This window comes from Cynocephalus volans, chromosome 1 (assembly GCF_027409185.1).
Source record: "Cynocephalus volans isolate mCynVol1 chromosome 1, mCynVol1.pri, whole genome shotgun sequence".
Classification (NCBI taxonomy): domain Eukaryota; kingdom Metazoa; phylum Chordata; class Mammalia; order Dermoptera; family Cynocephalidae; genus Cynocephalus; species Cynocephalus volans.
The window spans coordinates 162,796,749-162,821,494 of record NC_084460.1 but is presented as its reverse complement, the minus strand read 5'-3'; the positions used below and the strand labels follow the sequence as shown (position 1 = coordinate 162,821,494).

At 34.4% G+C, this 24,746-nt stretch overlaps 1 protein-coding gene across 1 annotated transcript in view; it reads left to right on the top strand.

The window, feature by feature from the left end:
* Positions 1–24,746, top strand: part of NRIP1 (nuclear receptor interacting protein 1) — a 97,715-nt gene that overhangs the window by 36,700 nt on the left and 36,269 nt on the right. Inside the window, exon 3 of the mRNA XM_063101144.1 lies at positions 2,820–2,939. The gene's annotated coding sequence lies outside the window, so the exon portion shown is untranslated. The remainder of the gene's footprint in view (positions 1–2,819; positions 2,940–24,746) is intronic.

Sequence of the window (24,746 nt, the reverse complement as noted above, 5' to 3'; positions counted from 1 at the left end):
TGCTTTATTATAGACCAATCATTAAAATAAACAATTCTAGAATGTGGCAAAGTCAGTATCAGACACAGATTGTGAGCTTGGAATGTTTTTAACTCCTTACATGAAAAACGTAGACTTGTGAACTTCTTATACTAGTACCATGTGTTTTGTGTTACCTGAATTAAGACCATTGTAGGTGGATAATAATAGAGAAAACTCAGTATTTGTGTTCCAGAGAGCTTCCAAGGCCATTTCACCTTTTTTCACGTAAGATATACTGGGGTTTGAATTCTTCTTCAACCTCTTATTAGCTTTATGGTTTGGGGTGACTTAAACTCAATTTCTTGATTTATAGAATGGGGATAATAATGATAACCTCACAGGATTCTTTTAAAGTTCATGTATGTAAAAGGCTTAGCATTGTTTTTGGCACATAGTAATAGCTCAGTAATTGATAGCTATCATTACCCATTAAGTCTCTCTTAATTTTGGGAGTGTTGGTTAAGAGTAGTAGCTATAAGGGTTCCTGAGCTTCAGGGTGTCATCAGCAGATACTGACCAGCTCGTGAATAATGTAGCTCTATAAATATTTACTTTTACTGGTTGGTAGCTTTCTTCATATGCCTGTTTGGGTACTGTTTCTTGTCTGTGTACCTATACCAAAAAAGATTTAGCCCAAAAGGTAGTAAAGTCTCATCAAGTTAGACCCTTTAACATCAATTTGTCAGGTCATTATTTGCAGCATTCTTAGATACAGTTCTGGTTACTTTCTTGTTCCAACTTGAAAATAAACTAACAATTTTTTTCAAGAAGAAAAGTAACTGAAAATTAAATAGTTAATTAAATTTTACTAGAATTTCAGTAGTTTGGTAGATAATGTTGGGTTTTTAGGAAATTTCTAAAGTCCCCAGCACATTCTAATAGGAGTACTAATATAATTGCAAGTATGGGTATTTTTAAGTCTACATGTAAATCACTTCCTTTTGATATAAATAATCAGAAAAAGTGATTGTTTTCTACTTCTCTTAGAATTATTATTAGAATTTATAGTCAAGGCCTGATCTGAACCGAAGATCTGTAATTTGGGGTGTATCACTTAACCAGTCCTGTTCAATGTCTATTACTCCTCTATAAAATGGGATGGTGCCTTCTCTGCTCATTTCACTCAGTTATGAAGACCAAATAAAGTCATGTCCGTGGAGCTCTTTGTAACTGGTAAAGCACGTAGTTTACTTAATGATTGCTCCTGTTCATCCTGTCAGACTGCCTCTTTCTCACAACTGTTTGGTAGGTCACTGGTAGGGGTGGCATGATAGCCCGGAATTACATCTGTAATGAGAACTGCCTTTTGGGAGTGTTTGTTTTATACTTGTACTAGGGAGTGCTTAGTTTTAAATTGTAGCTGTTTTCATCCTTTAATTTGTTCTGTTTGCTAGAAAAGTAATAGATATTTATTGTAGAGAAATTAGAAAATTTAAATCAGCATAAAGAAAAAATAATTACCTCTAAATGCAGAAATAATTACTGCATTTATTATTGTATAATTTAAAACAAAAATTCAATTATGCTGAACATAACATATCATGTTTTTATCATTTAATATCTATTATAGTATATCTTTCCATATAACTTAACTTTCATACCTAATGTTTTAAAGGCTACATAGTACCCCATGATGTAATATACCATAATTTAACTAGTTCCAGTTTTTTAACTTTGACATTCAGTATCTATTTCTAATTTTCTGCTATTAGAAGTAACGTAAACATCCTTATGCTTAAATATTTGTATATATCCATGTTTTTTTCATTAGGATAAATCCTAGGCTTGGAATTGCTGCATTAAGGGGCATATAACATTTTAAGGCATTGAATTTTTTTTATAGCTTTATTGCAGTGTATTTGATATATAATGAACTGCACATATTAAAGGTGTGCCGTTTGATAAGTTTTGACATATGTGTACACCCATGAAACTCACCACAATTAAGATAAGGACTGTTTGTGATTCTGCCCTTCTGCCTCCTCCATCCCCAGGCAACCCCACTGATCTTTTTTTTTTTTCACTGTAGATTAACTTGCATTTTAAAGAATTTTATGCAAATGAGATCACACACGGTGTGTGCCTTTTTGTCTGGCTTCTTGTACTCAGGATAATTATTTTGAGATTCATCCATGCTTATTATATATAGTGTATTCTGTTTTGTTGCTGAGTAGTAAAATTATGTTATATGGATATACCATAATTCATTTACCCTATTGATGGGCATTTGAATTGTTTCCAGTTTTTGGCTATTAAAAATAAATCTGCTTTGGACATTGGTGTGCAAGTCTTTGTATGGACATAGGCATTTGATATTTATTACCAAATTTTGTGCCAGAAAAGTTGCATAGTTGGTATTTTGAAACTGAAAAAGCTTAATGTTAAAGAAAATATAGTTACTATTTTCTTTTTTTTTTTTCTTTTGGAAATATACCTTTAAGAGGATTTAGAATTTTTGCATGTAACTTAATTGCATTAGACAGAACACTTAAAGAAACTTGAATTTAACACAAGTGAATAAGTATATCCTAGCAACTATACTATAAACCATTTTCAGTTTATTTTGTTGAAGTCCTTCGTTTTTTTTTTTAATCAAATAACTAAATGTATTCTCTGGAAAGCAAGGATGTTGCTTTCCTTTAATGAACTATAATATTCATAAACAATTTATATATCCCTGTCAAATGACAGCTTCTGCATTGAACTTGAACAAGACAAGGTACAAAGATAAGTTTACTGAACTTCACAAAAGATTACCAGAATCTGATTGGCCAAACTATCTTTTCCCTCTTCTTAAGGTGCACACTTGAAGGATGATCAGGGAATCTAAAGACTCCAGATGACATCAGAGCTACTTTTCAACAGCCTTCTCAATTTCCTTTCTCAGAAAGCAGAGGCTCAAACCTTGGAGACAGATGGTGAGAATATTTTTCCTGAGTACTTAAGGCTTAATCATTGTGACTTTAATATATTTCAGACAATTTTTTCTCAATTATAAGTTAGCTTATAATCATCAAATGTGTATTGTGTACTTTATCTGTGCAAATTATTTCATTAGGCAGTGTGGTTAAAAAAAACGAATAAGATACAATCCTACGTTTAAGGAACTTACAAGGAAGAAATAAATGTAGAAAAATAAATGTAATCGAGCAGTAAAAGAGGTTAAATGCTATAAGGAAAACACCAGAAATATTCTTGAGAATTCAACATGCAGATTACTTCTGGAGAGAGGGATTGGGAAGCTTGAAAGAAGAAATAGTATTTGTGTTGATGATATTTAAGTTGTTTTTATTAAAAAAAAAATGGACAATTAATACAAAATCTGAAATAGCAATCCGATTTCAGATTAAAAAGTTAATTTCTGTTTTGAAGAAAAATAGAAGCATGTTTGATTGTTGTGGGTTTATTATAATATTGGTCAATGATTACTTTTGGAATTATGTAAAATGGTTACCTCTTACAAGGCAAAGAATATATTAGCATTTCTGAGAAATGGTGAAATAATTGGATTAAATTAACAAAAGTAGGTGGGCAATGCAGTAAAAGAGATGAGTGAGTGATTAATTCTACTTGGATTAACACTTCTGTTTTCTAGTATAGCTACAACCTAAATGAATGTGTCATGTCTTAAGCTCCTGGACCTTATGCTGCTTATTCCCAGGCAAAAACAAGCCAAGTAACTGTGAAAAGTCACAGTGATTGATTATTGGGCTCATAATTAATTGTGAAGAGTTCACTTTCAACTAGCTACCTGAAAACTCTGGTCAGAAGATAGCAGATACAACATCCTAAAATTTAATGTTTTAATTTACCATGATGTTCCAAAAAAGGGATGGTAACTTTGAACCAAATTTGTTCTTTACCTGTAGGCATAATATGGTTGTCACAGTGATAATACTCACTAATTTTTCTTCACTATTCTGATTATATTCAGAAAACATAGTGAAATTATTTTAATCACTCTATTTAAATGCTTATCTTTTCTTATAATTTCACCAAGAAAATCTTTAAAACATTATTTTTTAAAAACAACTGTAAAATTATTAGTAATTATTTGGGTGCTAGTCATTTTTACATATTCATATATTTTTTCTGTAAATTGGTATTTAAAATCAACTAAGCTTTTATTTGTAAATACTAAAGTTCTTTCATTCCGGTACAATTGTATGTTAATGACTAGTTGAAAGTTTGAAATGTTTTTATATTTGATGAAATATAGTTAATATTGAACTCCATTTCTCAGCTTTTAATTTTGTTAAAATGAACATTATAACCACGCATATTCCTTTGACCTCCATGATATAATTAGTTTGTTGCTGTTCTTAATTTGTCAATATCCTTGTTTTACTAAGTAACCAGAATGGTAAGCAATAATCACTTACGACAGTTGGATAAATGAATCATATAACTGTCTGGTAAATATACTTAGCCAAGAAGTTGTTCTTAGAAAATGATTAAATTTAGATCTTCCAGATTAAAAAAAAAAAATCACTTAGAATGTACAGCTCTGAAAATATATAAAAATGAATTATTAGTAGTGATTTTCTGTATTCTTTACATATATTCAAAAGTGTTTGAAGATTTTAAAAGTATGTCAGGTGTTTGTTTTCTAAAATGTGTTTTGTTAAATAGTTCTTCCTTATGAATGAGGAGCCCACGTTCAAATAAGCTTGGTGCACTGTGTTTCCAAAAGGAAGATCTGACATATATATTTTATGAGGTTTTGCTATAGTTTGTCATACAGCCACACTCCCAAAACACTCATGTTACATTTTTAAGTATAGCAATGTCATTTTGAATGAGAACCCAAAGAGGATGATTGGGGGAAAAAAAGAAAAGAAAAGAGTTTGATTAATTAAATATTGCAAACCATATAAAGCATGAAGTGTTAACAAAGTTTTTTAGTGTTTTAGGCTAGGTTTTCCTTGTTCACATGTTAGATTCCCCTTTTGAAAGAAATACAGTCATCCCATGTAGTAACTAACTAAATTCACCCTTTAAGGTATTTTATAGGATCCATGTACTTTCTATGCTCTGTTCATCTCAGTGTGTAACATTTATTAGTAAATTTTGATAAAAATTTGATGATACAAAAACAGTGCTTATCTTGAGTAGAAATATACAGTTGATCATAAATCAATTTAGCTTAAATACTTGAATATACTAATTTTCCTACTAAATGAAATTTTTATTGTTATATGTCATGATTTTTCACTGAGAGAGAAGAGTTCTTTATTTTACTCATTTTTCCTACTTTGATTAAATTGTTGATGACAATTTCACCAGATGTCTTGAGTGTTAAAACTTTTATGTGAGACATAGAGAGATATCTGTGTAAACATACAAAAATGGTCAGTGATTCTAGCTGTTTCTGACAGGTTGGGTTATCAGGTTGGTAAAGTAAGCTAATTGTATACATGGAATGCTTTCCCCAAATTTTATAAAGCACTCCTCAAAGTAATGTTTTTTGTTTAAGAAATAATACTTTGTAAAAAGTGTTTAAAATTCTATACCAAGTTTTCAGTGGGAACATGGTACTAGTGAAACCAAGATCGATTTGTAATCTGGGGTGAGTCATCTTAGTTGGAATTAATTGGCATAAGTCAGCTTGGCTGTCTTGCTGGTGTTTCCCTGGCTCCATGGACAACCCTGGTAAGAAAATCAGCTCGAGTGAAGCATTGTTAGTTTCCAACATCGCGTCATTCTTCGTTCCCTTTCTCCTGGCCTACCATCTTAGTTCAGAGACTTACCATTTCTCTTCTGGAGCTCTCTTGCTGTCAAGCCTCTTTACTGATGTCCTTGCCCTAGTCAGTCTCTCTCAGCCATCACATCTTCCTAAAACTCCAATTTACTCATGTTACTTCCCTAATTAAAAATAATTTAGCAATTCCAATAGTATAATGACCACAGAAAAGTAACAGGCCTTTCTTAATAAATCGTAACTTACTGTTACAATAGGAAACATTAATATAATTAACATTTCTTCGGAATTCGATGTCTATAAAGAATCGACTTTCCCAAAGTCTTTTTCTTAGTACCTTAATTGATATAACTAACATCATTTTGTGAGGAAAATCCCTATTATACTCAGCCTCCATAGCAACTCAAATTTTTTTCTCTTCCATGAAAGGTTTCAAATGAACTAATTAAAATAATTTTAAAATGTGTTGATCAAAGTGTCAGTTCACTTTCTCTTCTTACAGTGACCCTGACCCTGGTCTTTTTCATTTGAATTAACTGTAGCGAAGCTGATATTCTCCTTGATTCCGTGCCCTTCAATCATGTGACCTGCGGTTTGCATATCTGAAATTGGTGTGATTCTAACAGTAGAGCTTATTATGCATTTTATTTAAATAACTAGAATTTTACCATTTTGGGTTAGAGATATACTAGTAATTTTCAAACCTCATTTATTTTCTTTTTTGCATTCACTTATAGAAAGACTGTACATAGTACAATCTATGCAAGCTCCTAGCCTGAAGCTTTATCTCATGCTCTTGCCACCCCTATTTGCACCTCCTCATCCTGTCATATTGCGGCCCATCCTCTAAGCTAGTGCTTTTCAAAGTATCTGTAGTGAAGGACCAACTTCTGTTTGTGTGTTTTAATTTCACTTCATTTTTTTAGTAACTCACTTTTATTTTACTTAAAATAATTTCTGACTACAACATATTGGAAATTCATAAAAATACATGCAAAATATGAGTCTAAATTTTTCATCATTGAACTCAATAGACATTAAGTTACTTTGTCACCTTCTATAAAAGTTTCTAATTATTGGCAATTTCTGTTCTTTAGGGAGATTATTTAAAGTTTTGCTAGGGCTGATGCTCCTTCCGCTCCCTAAAAAATGCTGAAGATTCTTTTCCGATTGGCAAAGCCTTGATTGTCTATCTAGATTCAATTCATATGTCACTCTGTACAGTGCCTTCATTAAGAACAGTGTTCCCTGCCTTGTCACCTGATATTCTTCCCCTAAATTAGTTCTTTATTGTTTTTTCACTTGGTTCATGCCTTCTTTTAAGTAGTATATGACTGTTATTGATTTATATTTTTTTCCTGACAAGTTTGTGAGCCCACTGTGGACTGTTTTATCACTTAGTTATTCTTCTAGCTTCAGCTCTTAGCACATAATAGCTTCTTTATAAATATTTGTGAGTTTGTTAGTTCTTGTATGGTAAATTCAGAACGATGGTGGTGCAGAGATGGGAGATATTTTATATCCTCCTTAGTTTGCTAATCTTCTTTTTAAAAAGGTCATTGTTTTCTTTTCTTACCTGGATCTTGAGGACACTTCTGCACAGAAACCGTTATTTATCTGGCAGAGTTATAACTGAAATTCTTGAAAGTAGAAAGTAGAGATTTTGTTTGATGACAACCAGTGTTGCACTTCTTTACTTTTAACTGCAGTAGACCAGCAACACTTCACATTCTTGATGTGCTCAGGACCCCTTTATATTCTTAAATTATTGAGAAAATGAGAGCTTTTATTTATGAGTCATATCAACTAATACTTACCATAATATAGATTTAAACTGAGAAAAAATTTAAAACACAAGAACACCCAAGGATGCATTCCATTCACCATCAAAGCAATGACACACTCCACTGAACACTCAGAAAAAGATACAAAAAAGCAGATAACGTTTTAGTATTATGAAAATAGTGTTGACCTCATGTGCCTCCCAAATTGGTCATGGGGTCCCTTAGGGTCCCTAGAACACACTTTGAGAACTATTGTCTTATAGGAATTGACTTGTCTAATTGCCAACAGAATATTCTATATTTTTATTTCAATAATGTTGTAACCTAGCTTTTATGTTTGTAGATTAGTAAATGGTGGGGGGGGGGTTTGTTTGTTTTTTTAATATCTGCAAGGCTTATCATACCCACCCTTCTATTAATGTCAAGACATAGAATGTGCTGGAACTTATTACCACTTTTGGCTTGGCAGCTATAAAATGGAGATGCTTACTCAAGGAGAAGTCATTTTATTTGTGGATACTCAGTAAGGTCATTTCTACTTGTGCCCTATTAGTAACCTTGGATTTTAGGTGCTAGACCTTGTTATGATTTATGAACCTCTATATACTCTTCCTATGGTGGTTCTCCTTACTCCAGAGGTTTGAAGGTTTGGTCATTTTCTTAACGATTTCACAGAATGAAGTTGATGTCTTCTTTTGGGGAAGTGAATAGGCTTCCCTTCAAGTCTTTCTTCTTCTCTCCTTTGTGTGACCTTCCCCTCCACTTGCCTCAACCTGATCCCTGATGTTGGCTCTCCTTTTCTGAGAGTACAGTCTGCTCTCTGGCAGGTATTTACTTGGCCCTAGTGACTCCTGTTCTTTTTTACTCCCTACCCTCTCACCTTGGCTGATACTCTGTTAAATTCTTTCTGAGGTCTTAGCAGGACACACATTCTCTAGAGTATTTGATGGCTCTTTTCAAATTACGTGGTACTGGGTCTTCTCTGAGAGTTCTGGGAATGCATTGTGTACCATCCATCTGGATGCGAGTACTAAGCCGGCTGCTAGTTCAGACCCTGGATTTACTAACATCTCAATATTCCTTTTACTCATGGTCTTTTTATTGTGTTATGATGTCATGGTCGAGAGCTGGAGTTTGGGGACTTAGTGTCATAAGTGATAATCTAGAAGCATGAAGTTGATAGAATGTTGGGGAGTTTTTATTTTTTAATTTTGAGTCCTAGACATAGTAGGCACTCAGTAAAATGTTTGCTGAGTTGTTTTTTTTTTTTTTCTCATTAGTGTTGGATAAAAATCTTAGCTCCAACAAACCTTACAGTTTAAGCCAGACATCTCTCTCTTATAGCCAAAGGAAATATGCCCTCACTCTGTTCTGAAAAGCTACATGTTGGTATTTTAATAAGCAAAATCCTTAACTAATACTTACTGAAGATTGATATTTGAAATACAAAGTTCAGATTTCAAACAGACTCTGTTAAATACCTCTACAGGAATTATTAGTTTTCCTGAGACTTTGTACAAATCATTTCAACACAGTGTTTTACAAACCTATCTTTGAAATACAGTAATTATCTTCATTATTCTCATCTTTTGATTTCATGAAGTTGCTAGCAAATAACTTTAATTTTATAGCACTATTTATGTTCTACAGATTGCTATCTAAATATTCAAACCAGCCTTCATTGTTTTCAGAACTGTCTTTTTCTTCAACTCTCCCGCCCCTGCTATAATTTTGACCATGATTTCTTCTCTGCACTAACTGGTCTACAATTTCTTTTCCTCTGGAAACCATCAACAACTCCACAGCTTCTGTTTTTGTTTTTGTTTTTCAATATGCATATAATCATATCATTGCTTATAAACCTCCCACTGTCTGCCAGATAAAGGTCAGCTCCTTGGCATGGCCTTGATTCAAAGTCCTTGGTCCCAATTGCGTTTCCAGCCTAATCTCCGGTCACATTGGATTACCCGCTTCCTGTATCACACTCTGCTCTCCCTGCCTTTGTGTGCTGTTTCTGCAGCCTAGAATGGCTGCCATTCTCTTTTGCCTGACCAGCCCTTACTCATTTCATTAACCATCACTGACCACCGCCTGTATATATACACGTGAACTAAAAACCTAGTGATAGCCTACTGTGTTCCTAGAGTACTTTTTACCTACTTTAGTGATAGCATTTAGCATAGTATATACTCTCTCCCCTTTTGCACAGTGACTAAGGAAGAAATTTGCATGTACTATGCACTCTTGTGTGTTTTCTTCTCACTAGGTATTACTCTGTTCTTCTGTCCAGTTAAGGAAAGAATATCCAAATTCAGGAGAGTGAAAGTATAGTTGTTACTCAGCATAATCTTGAATTTATTTAGAACTGTTTTTTAAAAGGAGAATAATTTAAACTGACTGGATCTAAATAATTCTATACCGTACACTAAAAACTCTTTAGAACTAATCATGACATACCTTCTATCTAATGATGACAAACTAACGTGTCACAGATGGAGACACACTAATTTTAGGATATTACATTTTATGTATTACAACTGTTTGTTCTGTTTAACTATTTATTTTTTTGAGAGTGAGGACTATTTTATTCATCTTTTTTTTGTTATTGTTATTCTAGAATAATGATTTTAAAATTTGCCCGCTGTTAGCTACTAAATTAAATTTAGAGGGCATTGCCAGAGAAGAATCAAACACCCTCTACTGGCATTAATACTTTATCTTTTGGCCCATATATTGAAAATGTTAAAACACAATAACAAGGTGTCATGCTGATTTCTCATAAGAAGACAGATTGCTTTACCTATGTTTTACTTATGTTCACTTTGTCTACCTGGTGAATTTTTTCCCTCTTAACATTGATCCATCATGTTAGGAATAAGAAATTTGATAAATATATGATGAAATTTTCCTTACCTATTGTAATTTTAGTAAGCTATATGCAATATGCATGAAGTTTATGACATAACCGGCTAAAAGCTTATTTTTTAAAAAATGAAAATTCTAGATTGATGTTGATGGAAATATTTCCTTACTTTTAACTCATCAGTGGGTTACAAATCTGAAAGATACAAATAGAGCTTTAAGTTTTACATTCACTACACTAAAATATAGTCAAGGAAAAATTCGACCTGAATTCTTTAATAAGCAGTGTAAGGGTTGTTTACTTTTGAGGACTCATAGGTGCCCCATCCTTTGTGATTGCTTGCTTACATAATTTGTTATGAAAGAATGCTTTTAGGTAAACCATCTCTCCAGAATGCTTGTCATTTGTTCTGTTCTGCTTGTGAAGGGTTAAGGGGAGACAACATCCTGTCAAAGACCTTGTTTTTAATTTTGCTTCTCACACTGGCACATATCCTGCTAAGAGCAGCCCAGATTAGTTCAGAAAACCTTTGAAGAGATTTAAGATGTCCTTCAGCCAGTTTGAAGGTTTTTGTCTTGCAAATCCAGTACAAGGGCGCCTGCAGGCATCTCGACCCTTGCTGTGCTGCTGATGCAGCTCAAGGTCACACTAACCCGCCCTGTGACATTCAATAACAAAAAAAAATTATGCGGTGAAACTGCTTCAGCGTTCAGCCAACCAACAACTTCCTTTAGTGAGGAACTAAGGAAGAAGTCTTTTTTCCCCCTTTTTCTTTTTTTTGGGGGCTCTCAATTTTTGCTGTAGGAAATAATCCCAGATTTCTGGTGTGTGTGATGACAAGGTCATTTCTTAATTAGAACACATGTAAAGAACAAAGCTAAATGGCTTCAAAACAGCTTTGTAGTTGATGGAGAGGATTTAAATTATTTAAAGAGATAGTCACCCATGTATGATGGAAGCTGAATTCTAAAGGCTTTAACTCCTTCATTCCCTCCTACTTGCCATTTCTTTGAATTCTTTATCTTATTTTAGAGGGTTGCGTTCTAAACTTAAGAAAATTTATGTGCCCATTTTTTGAAAGGGTGAAACATAATTTATAAATTAAATTATCAAATAGACTTTCATGAAGAAGTTTTCTCCCCATGACATTTATCTCCTGGAAGTTTTATCAGATGGCTTGATGTGGGACCCAGGAATTACACACTTTTTCCTCTGGCAACTGTGATTTATTTATAATCTGGGTGAGTAAAGTGCTTCTTTCTTGCCTTACCTTCTCTTCCTCACTTTTATGCGTTTGTGATTTAGAAGTCTAGTTGAGCAGTTTACTCCTGCGTCCTAGAAATTTCAGCACACATCATTCAGGTTTCTCAACTTTCAAGAAATGGTATAGGAAGACATGCTTTTTTTCTAACGAAAAAAGTGATTTTAGTTTAAAATGGACTGTAAGAGTTGTTTCTGAACATACATGGCTTTTAAAGGCACAATGAAACCATGTCCGTAAACACTTAATAGCCATATTGGATTGGCCTTCTTTGGGGCTTGTTTCCCCATGTTGTTCCTCTTCTGTTACTTGTGAGTGCTAACTACCAAATACATTGGTTGGATAGAGACTAAGTGAATTGGCTTTCGCTGCTGGAAACTTAATGCGTATCACCACTGCAGTATTGGAATTGAATAATCTAAGGGAGTTATTTTATGGTTGATGTTTTCTTTATATGTATTATATAGAGAAGCACACGTTGCAGTTATATTTTTATATACAAAGTCACATAATGTAAAGAAATTTAACTTCAACATTATGATATTAGCAGAACAGTTTTCTCAAGAGTTTGTACTGAGTTGCTTTCTCAAATAGATGTTTTCCTGTAAATGTGAATGAAGTAGAATCAGGGCAAGTATTTTACAAAAATAGATATTATGTTGCGTGTGATTATTTGAGCTGATTTTGGATTTTGTGGGCCGCACTTAAAAATTTTGTTTGAGGGGATAACATGATGGATTGTATAAGAAGAACAATTTAGAATTAATTGGACTTAATATTCTAAAGGATTTTCTTCCTGTCAAGAAACAATTTCTTTGGGTCCATGAAAAGATAAAAGGTAATACATTAGGATACATATTTTTAAGTATGGATATTTTAAAGAATTTCAGGTTTGCGAAAATAAAATGTTGGAGGGGAAATCTATATGCAAGGAAATGGTTAGTATGATTCAGTGCATCCTGCCCTTGCCTGGAGTCTGGTGTGCCCTAAATGTCATGTATGACCCAAGCTCACCTGCTAGTAATTTCTAATTTACTGTCCTAATTCATCGATTTGTTATCACTAATTGTTCTTCATTTACTTCTGTGTAGTTTCCAGTACCTAAAGGGTTGAAAGGTTGCTGTAATTGGCACCCGCAGCTGCTCTTTCTTTTGACAGGGGATAATTTTGCAGCCTATGCTTTGTGTGACAGCTGCCTAATTGGGCATTCTCCCCTTGTAGCAAGCCTGCCTCCTCCAGCCTCCCTGCTGACAAATGGTGGTGGATTATAGATGAGGACACGCTGACCCATTCGACCTTGCTGAGACAGCGGGGAGGGGCCTCCTGCTACTTGAGGGAAGCTTTAGGTCATTTAGAGGACAAGGTCATGAGCCAGGTGGAGAAATGACATGATATCACATGACAGTAGCCTGATGACATGGTCAGTGTGTCAAGGACAAATGCATCAGAATCGATTAAACATTATTGCAATACTTCATTGAAGTCCCTAGATTTCTTAACTGTTCCTACTGATTTTTTTATTTAAGAAAAAGGGTGAGTGCAGAATAAGGCACATGTATTTTAGCAGCATTAAAGCAATCATTTACATGAAAATAGAGCTGGTTTAGGAAGCCTCCTAATAAGTTTTTTCAGTTATTTAGAGTATTTTGTTCTTAATTATTGCTTAGTTTTCAGTCCCTTGTCTATCAGTACTTTCTTAGAGTTATTTGAAAATTAAGTCAGGCAAATTAAAATGAGGTAATGTGTGTTAAAAAATATTTAACAACTTCTATCATCACCCTACTCAATGATTGGCATATCTTTTCATATTTTGAATAAAAGAAAAATAAGCCTAGTGAAAGTGCTTAATTGAAAGGATCTTCAAAACTAGATTTGTGGGATCAGATATACCACCATGCTACTATAATTATAGTGTTAAAGATACTTTTAAAATAATTTTTGAGACCTGAAAATATTTTTTAAATAGCTTGAGATTATACTTAATGTAAAAAACTTCAGGATAAATGAAAACCTTTGGACATCTTTTCATTATTGGTAATGCACATGCTTTTTTTGAGGAAGTAGACTTGAGCTATTACAGTACATTTTCAGGTGCAAAATCTCAAGAATCCATGCTAAGTCTCTTAACCCTATATTAGTACGTGAAAGTATAAGTCTGTGTAAACTGTACTAGATAGTTAGTACAGTTTTGAAAAAATGCCTTGTTTTAAAAACAGCAAACAGTTTAATGCAGAGAATACTGATCATGATTCTTATTTCTGGAAAAAACAATTGTTGGGCGCTGTTGGATCTAATAAGCCCTCAGTTCAACAGTAGGTAATTTTATGCCCCTGAGATGAAAAATGAAGAGTGGTAAAGTGTGATGAATTAGTTCATCGAAGTAGACACATCTGTGTTTTCATGGCGTGTGTGTGTGTGTGTGTGTGTGTGTTTAATTTTGACCGTGCTGTGCATGTGTTTAGCTCCTCTCAAACCCTGACTCAAGCTTGGTGGCAGCTTAATCCTGTGCCCTTGTACACGTATACTTGATTAGTAGTTGTGGTTATCTCAGCGGAAGACATACCGCCCTCCTCCTTGCATTGGTCGGGACCCGGGCATTGGGGAGTCAAGGCAAAGGAGAAAGAAAAGAGATTTTACATTAGTATTCCACGAAAGCCTTACTGTCTGCAGAACAAATTGATTGCTCCGGTGTACCTGTGCTTGGCACCACTGCTGTGAAGGAAAGGTAGGGCTGTAATCTGTTTTATTGTATTACATATTGTGACACTCCAGGAATATTTAACATGTGCTCTTTCTATGGCACGTGCTCTAAGTCTAAGTAAAGAAAAAGGAAATAAATGAATGGAAAGTATGTAAGAGCAGTGGGCTACAGCTTTATTTACTTCAGTCCGTGAGAGTTCATTTGAAAAAGATAATTTTGCTGAAAGCGTCACTGGAAACATAACCTGATTGATAACGAAACCCTATAAAGTGTTCTGAGGCACTAATCTGCTTCCCTCCTTGAAACATGTTAGACAGAGATGAAATCTAAGCTAATATTGTACGATTTTAACCACAAAATGGAGAAGTCATGGAGATGGTTATGGACATTATTAGTTTAGGTAATTATTTTAAATTATTTTTCAGTACATTGTATTCTTGAAGGTCCTACATAATGTGATGCAGAGGATAGGAAAGAGATTTTTATTAATAAAAGAAGTGGCCACTACATCACCTTAAACTATATTAAGAAAATTAAGAAATATGTTATTTACTTTATTCTTTTACAAGTTTGATTTGTATAAACATTGTATTGTTTGATTCTGTTGTAGGAAAGGAAATTACAACATTTTTCTTACAGCTTTATTTTTTTTTAATCGTATGAATGTTTTTCAAATTGAGACTTACAGTGTCTTGAGATTGCTTAGTATAAATTGAATAAATCTTTTAACACTTTACAAAAAGATTAAAATGTCTGTGATGGGAGTTTGACCCCTTGCCATTTTTAGGCATTCTTGAAATGTGGTTGTAACTGCACTTCTTAGGTTGCGTGTAAATCCATACTGTGAGGGGAGAGAAGAAATTCCTCTTGTCCAAGCCTCTTACCATGTGTGAACTGCAGGTGCCCTTTGCCTCCTCCACCCTCCTCCTGATCCTTTGATTACAGTCGAGAGAGAAGGCAAAATAGCTCATACTCATACACCGATGGAATTATAGTTATTTTCCACTGTTTACTTTTATATGCTGGAAATTATACATAGCTTTATACTTTTTAGATTATATTTTACTTCTGATTAAATGTGTGATTAATTATTCTGTCTGTACTAGTTATATATGCATTATAAAGATATCCAGAAACAGATCCATGGAATCAGAAGCTATGGACATTGGTCTAGACTTGCTTACAGATACTTCTGTAGAAAATGGTCGCGTGGAGAAGCATTTTTAAGCATTTGTAAATAACAAATACAAATATACCAAACTCTGACATGAAACACTGATTAAAACTATTTGAGGTCATGTTATATAAATAGGAAGGAGAGGGGATGTTTTCAAAGAACTTTTGAACCTCATGGCAAAATTAAGACTATTAAATATGTTTTCAGTTGAATATTGCCATCAAAATTATTAGTACTCTATTTTTATAAACCTAGTTTTGTCAGGGGCTTTTTCTTATCAGAAAATGTGGAAGAAAAATAAACCGTAGAACTAAGAATCAGAATAATTTATTTTCCAGAATAAACACGTTCTTAAACTCTTTCTAGTTTTTGATTTTGTAATTACCTTAAATATTTTGAAAATTTGCAATCTTTCACCCTTTCAAAATAAATACATACATATATTTAATAATTAGCCATAAAAAAGAAGGATAAAGGGGGAATACCAAGTAGAGAAAATTAATATTTATGGATTTTTTCTTGCTCTTATAAATTTTTGTGTGTGTGTATGTGGAGTGGAAGATTGTTTTTAACAGACAAGGACTGTATTTTGCTTAATGCTTAACACTGTAGTACACATAGTACCTGCTCAATAAATATTTATTGAACAAGAGAATAAAGAACACTCAACCCCCCACCTCTCCCCACTTTCTTTTCTCGTGTCTGTTTACAATTTCAATTTGTGCTGTGCTCATGGTAGTGAGTTTTTAGCATTAGCTTCTCTTCTGTTAGTATTGTAGGTATTAAAGGAGCAGAAATTCAATGTTTTAGAACCAACCTAGGAACCTGTTTACAGAATTGCTTTCCAGTCAGAGTAGTTCACATGACTGACTGAGCCTTAAGTGGTTCCTCTCCCACATGTGTGCTGAGAGTTCTTCTTGACCTAGAGTTGCCTCCATTCTTTTTCCTCATATGCTGACCTCCTGTAATGTTGAATTTTTTTAAAGCTGTGAAATCTATTTATTATAGTTTCGTTTTGTGAATTTAGGTACGTTATGCTTATTAATCAGTATCAACAAATTATTTATAAATATACAAGAAAATTGCATGCTAACTTTAATCAGAGACATCTAGGTACATTAAATTTTGGAGAAAACAAACATTTGACATGTTGCTGTGACTATGAATTTAAGCCATGAAATGAAAGTCATTCATGAGAACAACTTTATGTGACTAACACTTCTCTACGCTCAGTTAATGAGCAAACCTTTTTATTGTTTGGTATCTAACATTAGTTAGGCTTGGACTAGAGTTCTTAGAAATTAGTTAGTATAAAAAGTTTCTTTAACCAGTGAGAACACTAGGCTTTAGATAGGTTGCTACTTAGCCACTCTTGTAAAACTGCATAGTACCTGAGACAAAGCTAAAAATCACCTAGCTTTTTAAAAAGCAACCTTTTTCACATGCTCTCAACTCTTTGTTCAATTTTATGCTTCTAAAATAATTAGTGTTGATATTAGCCAAACTTTATATCTGTAGCCAAAGTAAAATTTAATTTATAACCCAGTAGAATTTAAATCAAAATAAACTGACATTTTGTGTGTGTTTGTCTACAAACACCATTGTGGATGGCTTCCTATGGATGTGGACTCACTATACTTTTGTGCCAAGAAAGGGTGACAAAATATTGGGTATCACCAAGAAAGATATTAAAGAAAAGAAGAAAACTTCATATAAAATTATATTGTCTATATTAGAATAAATTCATGAATAGTACAGTCACAAATAAATACATTATAGTCTGTTAATATTTAATATATTATGGCTGTGTTTTCTTTAATAGAGTAGTCAAGGCTGGGCTCAGAAAGGAGGCAGCCAACTGAGATTCTTGCCGCATGGTAATCTCCAAGGGGAAATATTAGTTGGGCACGGCCTCCTTCAAGGATAATGAAATGCTGAATTGTCAAATTCAAGAAATATTCTAATTCAGATTGTTCATGGAGAGATTGGATTCTAGGGGGTAGAGTTGGGGTTTGCAGGTTTGTCTCATCAGTACACATATGGAGGTTATCCAAGTTAAAAGATTGAGAAGATCCATCCAGAAATCAAATGCTTAGCTCGAGGGGCTGGCAAAACTAGACATAGCTATGAGAGGGTCAAGCATTCATCCACCTGCATTGAGATTCATGACTAGGTTTTATTTCCAGTGAAGAAGTGAACAAGGAACTAGAGACACTGTCACAAAGCCAAATTGACCAAACAAGGTAGCAGTGAGGAAACTAGTGGGCAGTGGATGTGTGGTTTGGGGACTTGGCTTTCCCATGCTCAAAATTAAGTTTATAAGCTCACAAGTCATGAGATGGCAGTTAAACTATTTCCAGCCCTTTCTCTCACATTAATGGAAGAGAAATCTCTAGACCTGGCTCTTTAGTTCAATAGTTGGGCAAAGTTTGCAAGCAAATTATTTAACCTCTCTAAGCTATGGTTTCCCCATCTGCAAAGTGGGGATTATTATACTATCTATCTCTTTAGGTTATTATGGGGATTAAATGAGAAGACACATTTATAGTACCTGGAACATTAATGATTATTTTTTGTAGGTTTGTGTATCTGAGTATAAGACAGCCATGCCCTCTACTAATCTATTTTTTACACTACCATTAATTACAGAGGACTTGACTTAGGTAACCATAATATGATATAGTAGAGCTGTTTGGGTATTTCAGAATCAATGATAGTCTTTCCATCTTTTATATGCAGAATGGTGAAGCTGTGTTTAAACTCTTATTACTATTTTTTTTACCTATTAATTTATTTTCAGATTTTAACCTAAAAAATGGTCTGTGACTTTAATAATAATATAACTCCCTCTCCCAAAGTGTATACTTTTTGTCTTGATCAGTTATGTAATTTTTATTTGTATTGACTTTATTTGTATTGACTTTATTAAAATATGTTTAATAAACAAAGTTTTCTTGTATCAAAACTAGGCATAATTTTTAAGTCACCTTTCCACCTAAAAGTGTAAAATGTGTAAATGAATTATGAATCTCACTTTAGAATTATAGTAAATAATTTATAAAATGAGAGACTAGAACAGAAAAAAGTAAAGCTTAATTTGTTTAAATCTCAGCTAAACATTTTAGCTTTCTTCAAATGCCACTTATAATTTCCAGACTTTTTCTCTTTAATTGTAGAAATTTCTTGGTGATTATAGATTTTTGCAGATCTTTAGGAGACTGGGGTGATCTGATTTCACAAGTGTGAATGCCAAATGTATAACAATTAATATAATACTTTTCTCTGGAAGGCAGGAGAAGGAGGACTATTAGAAATGCCTTATGATTTGATCTGATTTTAAAGTTTTACTTTTTCATTAGTTTTCATTACTACTTGTAATTTTAAATGATTATTTTTTGATCTTCATAAAAGCCTGTTACTTAAAAATAAGGATTTTTGTTATACCTTATAAGCATCTTTATTTGGTTTATGTAATAATTTAAATAATTGCCTATACATTGTCTGTTTTTTTCTGTGTGTAAATTATGCTGCCAGTTTTCCTTAGAATTGTATATATAAATAAGTGATCAGAAACTAAGAATCTGTATAGATATATTTATTCAGCAAGAATTTAGTATCTCAGATGTTCTCATGGTAAACAGAGTAAAAGTAGTTCTTTTCTTCATGGAGCGATAGTTACATACTAGTGGTGGAAGACAGGTGATGAACAAGTATGAAAAGACAAGGAAAGCAATCAAAAAAAAAAAAATGACAGAATGAGAAATCCTAAGACAACTGTCATCTCCTGGGTACTCTGTTAGGGAATAAATGGGGAGACTGTTTACCTAAGGCCATTGTAAAAGGCTTGTCTTAGGAAGTGATGTTTAAGCCCAGTTAGGGGAAGGAGGCAAAGAAATCACCGTGAAAACAGCTAGGAAGAACTTTCCAGAAAGAGGGAACCACACATGCAGAGGCCAGAGAGCCAGAAAGCCCTATCTGTGTTCTGGAATTAAAGGAAGTTCATGTAGCTAGAGTTCTGCTGTCCAATATTGTAGCCACAAGCCACATGTGGCTTATCAGAACTGACATGTGCCATAAGGGTAAAATATACACCAACTTAGAGGACTTAGTGTGACAAAAAGAATGTAAAATATCTTAAGAAATTTATATTGAATTCATATTGATACCATGATATTTTTAATAAATTGGATTAAATAACATATACTGAAATTAATTTTATCTCTTTTCAACTTATGGCTACTAAAAATTTAAGATTATGTTTGTGGCTCTCATTACATTTCTGTTAGATGTCACCTGACTATAGTGTAATGAGCAAGGGACTAAATGACATGCAGTAACATTGGTCAGATTTACTGGAGCCAGTTAATACAAGACCTTCTAGACCATAGAGAGGTATTCGGACTTCATTCAAAGTGAAATAGGAAACCATTATGAGTTTTTAGCCAAGAGATTTACCTTTTATAAACAGCATTGGCTACAGTTTGGGGAATGTATTGGAGAGGGGCCAATTAGGAAGCTAATACAGTACCACCATGTGTGTGCGTGTGTGCTGACACACGAACACAAGCACAGCTAAACCAGTTATCACAAGTTGTCAGATAAAGTTACATAAAAAAAATACATAGTCTTTCTGATCATCAGTGAGTTTCTTTCTTAGTCTTATGGAATTTCTTTTCTTTTTTTTTTTTTCTTTTTTTGTGACCAGTAAGGGGATCACAACCCTTGGCGTGGTGTCGCCCGCACCACACTCAGCCGGTGAGTGCACCGGCTGTCCCTACATAGGATCCGAACCTGCGGCCTCGGCACTCCCAGCGCCGTACTCTCCAGAGTGAGCCACGGGGTCGGCCCTGGAATTTCTTAAGCTGTACGTATAGGCATTGGTTTAGGTTTACATGTATAAGAATTCTCTTTCTCCATATTCATGGAATATTAAAATTCTGTCATCCTAGGGCCGGCCCGTGGCTCACTTGGGAGAGTGTGGTGCTGATAACACCAAGGCCATGGGTTCGGATCCTATATAGGGATGGCTGGTTCGCTCACTGGTTGAGTGTGGTGCTGACAACACCAAGCCAAGGGTTAAGATCCCCTTATGGTCATCTTTAAAAAAAAAACAAACAAAAACTGTCATCCTCACAGAACACTTAATGGAAATAGCAATCATTTATAGCTTTAAAGGTTTTGAAGAGTTTTGACAAACCTGCAACATTTCTTAATATTTTGGGATTCAAGTCATTATTTGATGATTTGTTGGAAGCTATTGACATGACAGATTCCAAAGGACTATACATACTTCTCAGGAGGCCTTGAATCTCAAATTATCCTAACTATCCTCTGCAGTGAGGCTTGTTCTCCCTGTTTTATAAGTGAAGAAACTGAGACTTAGAATAATTAAGCAAGCTCCCAAGGTTAATATTGGTGGAAAGTGACACCAATCTTTTAGAGATACATTGTGGTTTTGACTTACCTAATTGTTCCTTTTATGTAGGGTTTATGTGTATATCTGTCTGCATGAATGTGAATTAAATTTGCCATTTGTTTTTCTGGATCAGAAGCTATATTTGCAGTACCACCATTTAATTTGTATGAACGTGGAATAATTATTAATCTTTGACTTTTTACTGTTACTTATAGTACTCTGTGATGGTATGAGGTTTTGAATTATTCTTATAGAACTGAGAAAATGCAGGACATGTCAATACAATTTAGTGTTTTAGTTTGTTATTATTTCATTTTTACTTAAAAGGGAAAAATAAACTTTATTTGCTATAGAATTTGCTTTTACTTATAAGTACATAGAGGATATCAGACACAATGCTAAGTGCTTTGAATGTTTTATTTCTTTAAATCTTTTTTACAACTCTGTGAAATGGGTAACATCCCAGAATCTCAGAAAAGTTGTTTCTGAAGTAATATTCAAAGCCTGGACCATCTGACTCAAAGGCTTGTACTCTCAGCTTCAGTGTTCTATCCACTGTTTAGGTATCTTTGAAATTAAGTATTTTCCTAGTGTCCCTATTGTGTAGCATTTACATTTGTCAATGATATTTTTCATTGTAAAAAGCAAAGGTCATTTGAAGTTCCAATGAAAAGTTTCAAAATTTTTTTAAAAATCACATCTTTTTAGTGAAATTAAAGTTGATCCATGTCTTATCACTAACAAGGCTGACTGACCCTTTTCAGTAAACTGATAGTTTTATTTTCTGTAGTTAAATAAAAATAAGAAAAAAATCAGGTAGTGCTCAAGGAAGCTCACTGTATAGTGTTAAAAAAAAAATGGCAGTTTGCTTTTAATAGATGATTTTATAAACAATGGGCTAATGGAATCAATAGGCTTATTACCACCAAGCATTGTCATATGGTGGAAAGTACCAAGTCATAGTAAAATATGTAATTTATGGTTCCACTTTAGATTTTAGATTTTGTTAGGAATTAGAAATGCCAGATACTTGGTATGTGGTATTATTGTACAGAAAGTTGTTGAACTTACTTGAGTATACAAAATATTGGCAATATAGTAATGCTTCCTTTAGTTTCCATTATACTGTTTGACTTTGCAAAAGATATGTTTTGCCTAATTACTATAAAATTATATTAAAACAATTACATAAATCATGATCAATATCTACTATATATATAAGCAGAACAAAAAGGGGAAAAAAGCATTAACATTTCTTGAGGACCTCCTGTGTTGGATGTTGTACATATGTTATCTTCTTTAATCTTCACAACTGCCCCATTAGGTAAATTTATATCATACATATTAAACTGAAGCTCAGACAGATTTACCCAGGCTTACATAGCAAGTGAATGAACCCCAGAGTTACTGTTTTTGAAGCTCATGGTATCTTATAGAAATGAAAATGGAAGGAATTTTTGATTATAGAGATTTTTGGACGGTGTAAAAGAAGCTCTTTCAGAAGTGAATTGTGGAAAATCAGACTCAGATTTTCTTTTTAATTGTTGAGATTGACAACTGGTGAATTGGAGTGGTATTTAGTCCTGTGAGTAGCCAATATGGTAAAATAATTTATGAAGTCAAGTGTAAAAAGGTTCCTCAGCCCAATTTTTTTATTGTTGCTGGTCTTGATTTTAGTTGTTTACTTGCCATCATCTTTTGTCTCTAGGCTCATCATTAGTAATATAAAGGTATAAATACATAACAATGCAAAATACAGGGATTTCCCTCCGCAATTGTAGAAGTGTTTTTCCTGTCAACATTTTTAGAAATAATTAAAAGTTAATTATTGAACAGAGATTTTAGGAAGGTTTAACTATTTTTATCTCTTCTCGGTCATAATTTTGCTAGAATTTGAATAGTATCAGCTATCTGACCATATTTTAATTACATAATTAAAAGCAGAGCTTCAAGGCAAATTCTTACTTAGCTTTGTTTCAGTATACAGATTTGAATGTATGTAGTTTATTTCAGTTTTATAACTTTGTTCTTTCATTTTGTTGGCTATGCAGAACTCCCCTTAACCCTTTTATTCTGAACATATGTTCCAACCAATTTTACTTCATAATGTTTATGCTGTTGACTTACATGTTTGGAAGAAAAATATTGCCAAATTTAGGGACTTTTTAAAATACACTGTAAAGTTTTTAGCATGTTGGAGTACTTTTTTCTCCCCTTTGTGTTACTTCATGGGAGTATTCCTGTAGTATACTTACTTTTGAGGGGGTAGGGAGGGAGACACCTTACTTAACTTTGGTAATTATTTCATAACCACCATGTTTACAGTTAGACTCTTTTGGGAGGGGGTGATTGTAAGTTTTTGATTTTGAAAGTTTGAATGGTATTCTTTTGTGTAAATGAAATGCAGAAACTTAACCATGTGTATCAATATAGTATAAACCACACAACTCACTTGTTTTGTAGGTTAGATTGTTTAAGTTTGCATCTATGGTTTATTTCAAAAATATATGGAATTCCTTTAGACTCTGTAAGATTCTTAGAAGAGAGGAGAAAACATTGGTGTTGGGAAAATGGAACAATTTGGTCAGGGTCCCCTTGCCTTGGAGCTGGTTCTGGGTGGTTTGGTAACATTGTGTGTGTGGATGCAGTTCGTGCGCCTGCAAGGCGGTGCCGCTTTGGCTGGTTTTTACTGCCTCGGGCGCCCTCCCTGTGTGACCATGTTTTTCCAGACCTGCAGCTTCCAAGGACTGTGTGACAGTTGCCTAGCTTATAGACCTGCGTGAGGGGGTCTGGTGACCCAGCCTGGTGGGTGAAGAGTTTGTGACCCAGTCAGTGAATGGGCTTGAGGGGTCTGGGAGCTCCAGACCCAGCCCTAGCTCAACCATTGGCCCAGTTGGTGCAGAATTACCATCAGGTAAAAGAGCTGCGACAACTAGCGTGGTCACCTACCTTTATAGTTGGCTTCCTGAACAGGATTAAGAGCTAGACAATTGTCACTGTGAGGATTCCAAGCCTTAGCCATAGCCTCGAGTAGCCCTTAGCAGTAGCCAGACAAAAATTTGTATGGATACTTGTAAACCTTGTACGTGCTGTATTGCCCTTTTTGTAGCCCGATAAGCTTGTTCTACTTCCTCAGTCCAATCCCAGAGGGCTCCTTCCTTTGTCAGTGCATATAGTGGGCATGCCAATTGGGCCATATGGGGTACAAAAGCTCTCCAATACCCCAGAAGTCCCATAGCTTCTGAGATGACCCTCATCTTACCTGACCAGACCACTCCCAGGAATTTGACTGACAGCCCAGGTCCTCGCACTTTGGCTGTGTTCACGGCCCACCCACATTGTTCCAAATGACTTAGCAGCGTTGGAGCTACCTGGGTTAAATCTGCAGGAGAATCAGATGTAAATAACACATTATCAATGAAGTGAAACATTGTAACCGTGCTGGGCCTAGTCCACTTGGCTAGGTCCCCAGCCACCAAACCACGACAGATGGTTGGGCTATGCAGATAACCTTGGGGCAGTATTTGAAAGGTCCACTGTCTTCCTTCCCACATGAAGGTAAATTGATCTTGGCTATCAGCCGAGATTGGAATGGAGAAAAAAGCATTTGCAAGGTCTAATACATAATGATAGGTCCCCAGCTGAGTCATCAGCTGATCCATCAAGTCATGAACTGAAGGCACAGCTGCATGCAAAGGAGGCACTACTTTGTTCAGATCTCAATAATCTACAGTCATTCTTCAGGTACCATCAGGCTTTTTCACTGGCCATACCAGAGCATTAAGTCGGCTCTGAGCTGGGCGAATAATGCCAGCTTTCTCT